The 10,356-nt window shown below is 42.2% G+C and overlaps 1 non-coding gene across 1 annotated transcript; it reads right to left on the reverse strand.

The window, feature by feature from the left end:
- Nucleotides 1-10,274: 10,274 nt before the first annotated feature.
- On the reverse strand, nucleotides 10,275-10,356 carry trnas-aga (transfer RNA serine (anticodon AGA)). Its single transcript has one exon. It is a non-coding gene; the product is annotated as a tRNA-Ser (tRNA).

Raw genomic sequence — 10,356 nt, forward strand, 5'->3', positions numbered from 1 at the left:
CACACACACACACACACACACTATAAACCTCTCCCGCAAGCCAAAGGGAGGGGCGTGGTTGCTATGGAAACCGTGCAGGCCTAGCCCTATTAACAGAATAGAGGTAGAGTTGATGTGTGTGTGTGTGTGTGTGTGTGTGTGTGTGTGTGTGTGTGTGTGTGTGTGTGTGTGTGTGTGTGTGTGTGTGTGTGTGTGTGTATTTCCTTGTATGCTAACTTGCTTGCTTTGTGTTTCCGTGTGACTGACAACCATTTCACTTTGTGCATGCCTGGCTGCATTTGCAAAATATGTGTGAAGGCTTTTGTTTACTGCACTCGCTGGTGTGTTTTTGGATCGTGGTCTACCAAATTGTAGGGTACTGGACTGCATTGTGATTGAGAAGCATGTGTGTGTGTGTGTGTGTGTGTGTTCTTTTGTATCCGACAAAATAGATAAAACTACAATCCAAATGAAAAGGCCGGTGTTTCTTGTGTTTCTAGAACCTAGTTTAATATGACATGCTGTAGATAAATCATGGGCCAAATTTTCTTGTCTGGTGTATGTAGGCCTATGTGTTTCATATGTTAGTGTATGACTGGGTGTGTGCCCTATAAGCGCCCCTTTCGCCCCCTCCCCCCTTTTGTTTTTGAGCTCTGTCTCGTGGCATTGGGGACACTGACATGGAAATGTGGAAATCCCTGTTTCAACAATGAGCTCATCTGTGCCCTGGCATGATGCCTGACCTTCCTCTCAGTCATTGTCTCTGTCACCATCACTGTAAATATTTCAGTCACAGTAACACAGTCACTCTTTCAATCAAAGTGTTGCAACAAAAGTGCCTGGGTGTCATAAATGGAAAGAAACGTGGGTGTTTACCTGTGTGATTAGTGCAGAAAAGCTACTGCACTAGCACTATGACAAGAATCTATTTAATCACTACAGATTATGGAAAGCATTCAAGCGCACACCTACGTTTTATTGGATTCTTCCTGATATGGTAAAGGCTTGGTCAGCCACCATCCCATCTAAGATCAATACATAAGTATTCACACCCTTAAACTGAGATTAGGCTTTCTGCAACAACTTGTATGCACACACAGAAAAGACACGCCTAACAGTATTACATATGTTGACAGAGTCCATAGTCTTCCTGAGTTTCAAATCACATAAAAAAAGCATCTATTTTCAAATGGTGTTGTTATTTCAGTGTTCACTGCTAACATGCGGTGTTGCAGCAACAATATATGTCTGCACATTTTAGGAAATACATTTATTTGTTCAGAGGTAGATGAGAAGATTTAATTTTAAATATTTTTTTTTATTTAGCCTTTATACAAGTAACCTCATTTAGACACAGGGTCCCATTCAAGATTGATGCCACTTTTATGTTTGTACCGTAAATATGAAGTTACATCCTGGACACAGTTAGCTTAGCTTAATTTAGCACAAAGACTAGGAACTGGGGGAAACAGCTAGCCTGGCCCTGACCCAAAGTGAAATAGATTTCTACCAGCATCTCTAACGATCGCTCATCAGCATGTTATATCTCGTTAATTTAATCTGTACAAAAACAACAGTTTGGGGTTTTATGGCGGGGGCTATGTGCCAAACTATTTCTTGGCCAGGTAATGTGACTCTTTTTTTTTTTTTTTTTTAAGATTTCTCCGGGGCATTTCAGACTTCAATGGAAAGAACATCAAGATATGAAAGGGGGGGGATGACCTGCAGGAAATCATCTCAGGTCAGACTCGAACCCTGGACCATGATATACACCTCCATATATGTGCGCCTGCTCTAACCACTGACCCAACCCAGCCACAGGTGACTCTTTTTTGTACAGATTAAACAAACATCTGGTGCCCCTACAGTTCAGAGTGCATTCCACTTGTACACCACGGTGGTAAATATGGACAGCTGTATACGTGCATTTGTTATGATTACATTACTTATGATCAAAAATTAGTGAGTCGACAACTTTGCTAACACAGCCAAACATCAAGCATGTGCAACAATACAAGACATAGCAATACACTCACCCAATACTTACTAGTCCAACAGCTATAGATTGCCCTGAAGCCTGTCATTTGACTACGCTCTTGTCAACGACTAAAAGCCAGTCCGAGATTTTCTCTTGCTCGGTTACCTTTTCTCTTGTTAGATTCCTCCATCAAGTCTCTTCACCTCTGCCATGATGTCCGTAGAGTCTGCTGAACCCGGTTCTGTTGCCCACTCGCCCTGCAACGTTGCTCTAGGTAGGGAGCTAAAATCTGTGCACGTTCACGTTGGCGGCAACCGCTTCATACTCTTACAGTCGTAGTCAAAACCGCGTCCCCTCTGCTGCCTTTCCCTCATTGAAATGACTGGAGGCAGCAATTTTCTGCGCGACAGTGTAAAAGCCCCTTAAGAGGCGCTGGAAGGTGGATATTCTTTGCTTCGGACAGCGCCAGGCTAGCTGTTTTCCCATTTTCAGTCTTTGTGCTAAGCTAAGCTAACATCATATTTGACTGACAGATATGAGAGTGACATCAATCTCTAACTCCTGCAAGAAAGCAAATAAGCGTATTTCCCAAAATGTCAAACTATTCCTTTGAAAAGACCTGGTACCTTGATTGACATGATAGCCATAGTTTGCCATTAAGGTGTCACAACTCAGTCTTTCCCCAGCTACACATGTGGTGCTCTTAACAGCTTCTCCCATGTCAACATCCAAGACTAGCGCCTCTTCTTGAGGATGCTCGCTCGACAAGCTTCAAAGCTGTCAGACTAGAGTGGAAGTGCGAGAAACACACTCGCCAAAACACATTTCCTTCTTCCTCTAACCCAAAACCCCAGTGTTTCTGACCCCTGTCTCTGTCGCTGCTTCTCCTTAGAGGCACACACTTTTGTCAACATAGAACCGTGACCTCCCATTCCTTCACCCCTTGGATAGAACGTAGGGAATGATGCTCACATCCTGTCATTCTTCCAACTCTCCCCCTCCTTTCCATTCCTTCCCCTTTTCTCCATCACTCCCTTTCCCCTTTATCCTCATCTCCCATATCTTCTGCTTTCCTGAATCCCTCCAGTGTTCCCAATGGTCTGGTATGTTTCACACGTTTCCACTCTTGTGTCAAGGAATGTCTTTCCCTAGCCTATTTTACAACAACACTTACTATTGATTTAAGGGTCCTTTTTGCTGTAAACCCTCATACAGTTACACATAATATAATGTACTACAAAACAATGATGTCATGCACACAAGCCTTTCGAGAATGGGTTAAATAAAAGATGGTGGATGGACATATTTACGTTAAATTAGCAAATGGATGTATTTGCCCTCTGGAGGATTAGAAATGCAAGTGCAGGATCTAATTCTGAAACTTCAGTGAGCATTAGACCTTAAAACAGGCAATATATAGCCAATAATACATATATTCTTACAACATTTTCAATCATAATTCATGCCTAAATATTCTTCTAGAGGTGACTATGATTGACTCGCAGCCTTACAGCCACAATTCAAGTGTGAGATTTTCTTATTTGGCCAAAGAACATTTCCATATAGTTAAATCTTCAACTGTAAAAATTCTCCCGAAACCAGTAATGGGTAAAGCTAGTACAGCAGTAACAGCAATCAGCATATTCCATCATTTCAACAAACATGCTGCTGCAGGTCGCATCGTCGAATAAATGAGCTTTGTATCCTGGGAAACCTTCCAGGAGTTGCTTCAAAGCCTTCAGCTGGGGGTGTGGCATTGCTGTAACCGTTGGCTGTTGGCAAACTACCAGGGCAGATGACTGGTTTCTTTAAATATGAAAGGCAATCTTATGCAGTGGAGGATTATTAGGAACCCCATTTCACAAAAATAAGATTTATTAGTTTATTTCGGGGCGGGAACAACTTCTCACGCCCTTAAACACACATACTAAATGCCCTGCACTGTAGTCGTTTTCTCAATCTTGTTTTCACCTTTACGTTCTACAGTCCTTGTCATTGATTTCTGCAACCATTGACTTAAGAAGATGGCGACATGGTCCCTGTCCTCCTCTGGGTTGCTACAGGCCACATGTTTGTGCCTGCTTTAAATACAAGAATGCAACTGAAACACCCTGAGGCAAACGTCATGGGGACTCTAATGATGGTTTCTCACACAGACGAAGACCTAATGCCATAATGTCGAGGAGGAAATATTCACATGGAAAGTGTACTGTCTGCATTTTGACTTACACTTGGTATGTGTGTTTACAGGTTACACATTGTAGGTCCTGAGGTAAAACACAAAACTAAAGAACAATACTAATAGGAAAAATAATAAACTTTATTTGCATAGACACTTTTAAAACAACTGTCACAGCTCATAAGAGATAAGGAGTTCACAAATGAAAGTTGGGGGCAGACCATTATAAAGGATTGACATTTTTTAAATTGATTTCTAAAAAACTAGCTCATGAGTGGAGGCTGACCATGAACCCCCACTGCAAAGTTATCATGCTCTTTCTATGGAACTCGCATAGACTGTAAAAAAATAATGGATAATAATGGAACTCTGTGTGTTTGTGTCTGGAGGGACTGGATGCAATTTGGTATTAGTCTTACCTTACTAAAATGAAGTGCTGCTTGGCAAAAAGTCACATAAGTTAAAAGTTTTTTTTCACACGTTTTCTAACGAGCAAGCTACTCCCAGAGGCATTGTCATGTGATTTGTTTGCATGCAGTGGTAACAGGTAACAGGAACTCCACCAATTTGACATCAAAGTCTGTTTTAGGTGTTGGGGAGTTCTGCTGCATATGTGAATAAAGGTGTATAAAGCCTTTTATTGGCTCAAGAAGGAGCTTTGTGAAATCTGTTAAATTGCCTCAAGTGATGTCACTTAAAGCAACACCAAAGCACTTTTCCTCTTCGGTCCCCCTACAGGTTGGAAGTGGAATTGTCCATTACCGCGGTCGAAAATAATTTAGCCTACCGCAGCCGCTACCCGACCTGGAAAACTTGCATAGTGCGGTTTTAGCCGATAGGAGGCCGCAAAGCGAATGCAGAAGTGTCGTTCACCCTGTTACGAGTTGATGAACCACTGAAACCATTTTGGAAACATTATTTTAAGGCACAACAGAATCTTTGGTGTTGCTTTAAGTCAGCCGTCTCTTAGGTCTGAAGGCTACAAGCTGGAAAATGACAACAACCTGTGTGGTGGAGTTAGCAGGGCGCTTACCAGACTTCTGGAGCCCGCTCCTCATCTCTGCTGCAGGCTAATGGCTTGAGGCCGCCACTAGCATAACACACCTGAATCTCTGGCCCAACTGTTGCACACAAATTGTTGCATTGTGGTTAGTGTAGGTTTTGACAAGGAAGAATAATGGCATGGAAAAAAGGGACGATATCTCTGGTTCTGCTGCATCGATTTTGATCTGATTCCAACAGTGGTATAGGATTACAATGCTAAATCGGGGGGAGTACTCTCCTCAGTGAGTACTCCCCCACTTTGAGTTGGTTGAGATCTTTGCTGCTGCATTTTGCATCAACTGCTGTCAAGAAAGAACTCAAACACGAATAAGTGAAATGACAGTAGTCCAATCAGGACAAGATAAAAGCATGAATAATTGTCTCCAGGTACGCAGAGGACAGAACATACCTAAAAATATAGTTTCTATATCACCAAGTGTGCAAACTGAGGCCAAGACAATGAAATACTGTGGGTGTATAAGTGTGAAGGATACAAAAACACAATACAGGAGAGTCTAATTTGTTTCTTCCTTTAAGGTTGTTCTTTTTAACTACTCATCCACCTGCTTCTTCATATTTCATAATCAGTTTTGCTCACTCACACACAGGTTATGTGATATGTGCAAGAGACACAACAAACAGGTGTTTAAATGGGATCCCTAATGCTTATGATTACCAATAACAGTGTCACACAGGTGGTCATAGTGTACCTATGATGATATGATGGATGGCCGGCAGTGTTTGATTTGTATGACCAGCTCAGAATGGATGTCTCTTTGCACAGTGGGAAAGGAAGGCAGCAATGGTACCCTTTTGTCGCTAAATCAAAGGCCCCCACAGAGGGGAAAATGGCATGCTGGGACCAAAACAGATGTCGATGGATCTTTAAATGACCCTTTTCCACAGACCAGCGTGTGTCTAACATACGGTCACTGTGTGTGTGTGTGTGTGTGTGTGTGTGTGTTTTCTGTGGTATGTGATTTCTGTGATGCTATCAATTCCGAAGCTAATGGACCAATTTCGAGGTGTAGAGCTTTACACACATAGAAAATACCTTGTGTAAGTGTGTTTGTGTGTGTGCTTGTTTGTTTGTTTGTTTGTTTGTGTGGGTGTAAATGTTTTTCGTGTGACCAACGCTATCAATTTTCAAACCAATGGGCCAATCCTTCTCTGCCAAAGGAGTTGAGGTGCAGTTTGTTGATTGTAAAATCAATGTGGAGGCTCTCCCCTGATGGTTCCCAAAGTGTGATTTCTAAAAAAACAGCCGCATGCCTCACGGCAAAACAGTTAGATTTTTTTGCTGTTATTCCTTTCATCACTGGTACTTCTCTCCACACCATCACACCGTCATTTCCCCAGATTAATCTATCAAGTAGAGGAAATTGTATTATTCAGGTATGTACATTATTCCCATTCGAATGCCTTGGAGAACAGGCCAGCATGTTCAAACATGCTGTGTGAAATGTTATGGAGCTAGTTGAGGAGTTATGCATTTCTAAGCTAGGTGTCAGATTCCAAAGCTGAGTAAGTAAGCCTATCTGTTAGGCTCTGTAGGCGTTGGGTAAGTATGGGGAATTATTTCCGAGTACACTGGTTGTTGTGCGTTGAAAACAGAACAAGAGTTTGGGTGTATTTGTCCTTTTAAAGGTGCTGTAGGTAGGATTGTGAAGATCCAGGACTTAGCCAAAGAATTTGAACATCGACAACTTCTCAGTCCCTCCCCCCTTTCTGCTAAAGCCCAAAACTGTCTCCTAAGCCCTTCCCCCCACGAGGGAAAACGAATGCATGTGCATGAGCAGTGATTGCCACGCAGTGATTAGATTTTTTTTTTTAAATTACCAGCTTCATGTAGTTCTACTGGAACATGGGGTCAGTTTCAGCAAATATGACAGAAAGTTAGGTTTATAAGTCTTACCTACTGCACATTTAAGGTTCTTTCCTGCAACAAATAAACCAAGGCTACCTGAGATTGATTGCATCAAGCCACACCTTTACGCCTCTTTATTTCACTTACAGTACAGTAAATCGCGACAGTACAGTAAATCGCGACACAGGCACGGTAAACACTCACAGCACACATAATCCTGTAAAAGGCACCTCTGTGCATACGTAATGGAGGACCTAAATGCAGTTTACCGGTCAGGCAGGTTGATGAAGAAGAAAGCAAGCTTTAAGAACAAAAGCTGAATCCGAAAAAGACAAGATACACTGGTAAAGTAAACACTGAAACAAGAGAACACACAAGGAAAGGAGGGTGGTAACGAGGGACAGGTGGAACACACCAGGGCGGGGCAAACAATCACAAAGGCGGGAAAACACACAAGGGAGGAAGTAAAACAAGACATGACATGTGAGAAGAGCCTACAAAATAAAACAGGAAACTGAACAAAACCCCGGACCATGACACCTTTGGCAGTAATATGGGGTTGGTGGCACCGCTACGACCTCACCTGAGTAAAAAGGGCCAGGGAGGACTTTACCATTGGACAAGGTGGGCGCCTCCCCCCCCCTCCCTCCCCCCTAACAGCTAAATATGTATTATGATGTTTAGATATAATACATATAACTCCCTACGATAACTTCTAACATGCTCTCAAATCACTTATTTTATAACCGTCAACGTGCCACCGCACGTGCACACTAGGGATGCCCCCCTGCCCCCGCTGGGTGCACCACACACTTGTTGCAAAGGAGGGGGTGAATCTCTGATGTTTAGTCCTCAGGGACAAAAGTGAAGGACAAATCACGTCAAACACTGAAACCGAGTTATCGTTCATATAATTGATATGACGACCTTTATCAAACTGTTGCTTATTTACATCATCGACGTGGAGTCAGTGAAATAGAAATCACGTCCCATGCTGTCTACATGTGACTGGAGTCTTCCTTCATGTCTGAAAACAAGGTGGGGTTTCCTATTTTTTTTGGCAGCTTGTGGCCTCAGCTCACTACGTATGAGTGTTTTTCATTTTTCATTTACCTGTGTTTCACATGTTGTTCAAACTTTTAACTAAGTAAGTAAAAGTGAGATCCACTGTGGGATGATCTTGCTGTCCACTAATGATAGCATTCACCACATTCCTCGCCCTCAGATGAGAGCAGATACTCAGACATCCACAGAAATGTCCTTCCTACTCCTCCCTGGCCTCGGGCCCACTGGATTTGAGCCGAAACAAGCAGGAGAAGACAGGAAACTGACAGGATCACACCGAGTGGGTCTGCGGGAACTGTGCAGACGCACAGATGTGTATACAGTTAGGGGTGTGCCCAGGGGTTGACCTGCAGGGTACGCAGCCAGGGAGGTGCCATTGGGGGTGGGAGGGTGGGGGGGGACAAACTAATGAAGCCTGCGCTCAGATGACTAATTTGTGCACAATAACTCCTGCTCTCGAAACTAGTAATTTTCTCAGAATTATTTGTGCGCACGTATTACTTAATTCATGCTCTTGATTCAATATGGTTTTTAGTGAAATTTTCAGATCATATGGCTTTTGATCTAGAAGCCGGCAGTGACGTTAACCTGAGGGGGAGAATAACAACACAGTGGAAACACACAGCTTTCCAGTGCTGCTGCTGGATAAATTGATCTCAAAGTTTAAGATGGACTTAAGTCACGGAACCGATTTTGGCCATACCACCATCGTCAGAAACGGGACACTTCCAAAAGTCCACGGCCAGCTGTGGCCTCTGAGGGACTTGAACACTGTAATAGTTTTTGCCCCACCCCTCAATTCCAAATAATAAAACTTAAGAGCTAAAAGATTTGATGGTATTGTCTGGGATTAGTTGTCTGACTTTCCATCTTATCGGGGAAATATCATGGAAAGGTCACTCTTTCAGTGCTTGTGTACATACATTTGGGTACCTGGAGTGCCTACCAACCCACAAACTGTGAAATGAGACAACCCAGTCCGTTTATTTGCGGGCTGCCTATTACAGAAACGCTGGGAACATTTTGAAGTCTGCCCGAATGACCGATGGGTGACCCTGAGCACAGGTCCACCTGAGAACCTCATATATTAACTATGATCTTTTCCCTAATTCGAATAATCTTGCAGTGTTTTGAATGGCAATATGACTTTGATGTTTTCAAAAGCAGGAAATCTTGAGGAATGCTGGTGGTATTTGTGCACTCATTCTGTGAATGAATTACTCTTAGGTGGCTTTATTAAAAGGTAAAAACATACATTAAAAAAATACTCATTATTGACATAATAAGTGTTATTGGTTTGCTTTTACTTTTGCAATATGTAAACAGCTCTGCAATGTTATAGCTGGTTAAAAACATATGGATGCATTTTAAACAATTTTATATAATGTTAAGTAGTTTATTACATTACAACACTTTTTTAAAGATTATTTTTCAGGCTTTTCCACCTTTATTTGACAGGACAGCTAGGTGAGAGAGAGGGGGAAGACATGCAGGAAATTGTCACAGGTCGGACTTGAACCCTCGATCTCTGAGCCGAGGCGCAAACCTCTCAGTACATGTGCGCCCTCTCCACCCACCGACCCGAACTGGCCACAAAACACAACACTTTTTGACTGTAAATGCAGAAGCTGCCAACTGGCTGTAAATCAAATAGTAGTGGAGTAAAAAGTACAATATTTCCATGTTGTGAAATAGAAGTATAAAGTAATATACAATGTAAATATCTATTTAAAGTAGTACTAAAGTACTAAAGTACAGTATTACTTACTTTCCACCACCACTAGACTGTTATTTTGAATATGTAATCTTAAATAGGATAGGAAGGAGGTATAGGAGGAAGTTAGGAAGAAATGTTGGATAGCCTAATAGTTTCCACGCTTACACAACACTGCTGTAGTTTGTCACTGATCAACTTTATTTATATCATAAGGTTTTTTCTATCCTCCTTTCTAATGGCTGACGGGTGTGCATTCAAGATCTTGAGTGAAGTATAAAAGCACATATCATAAAAAAACAACCAATGACAGCAAGACATTTCTGTTACAAGTACTTTTTGGGAGATATTTTTTATATTCTGTTGTTTATTCAGCTACTAAAACTACATATGCGGCCCTCCTTGTGAATGTTTCAAGTATTGCGTGACTCTCCGCCATGAAAACGAACGTTGTCGGCAGGATTCGAACCTGCGCGGGGAGACCCCAATGGATTTCTAGTCCATCGCCTTAACCACTCGGCCACGACAAC

This window comes from Sander vitreus, chromosome 11, assembly GCF_031162955.1.
Source record: "Sander vitreus isolate 19-12246 chromosome 11, sanVit1, whole genome shotgun sequence".
Taxonomy (NCBI): Eukaryota; Metazoa; Chordata; class Actinopteri; order Perciformes; family Percidae; genus Sander; species Sander vitreus.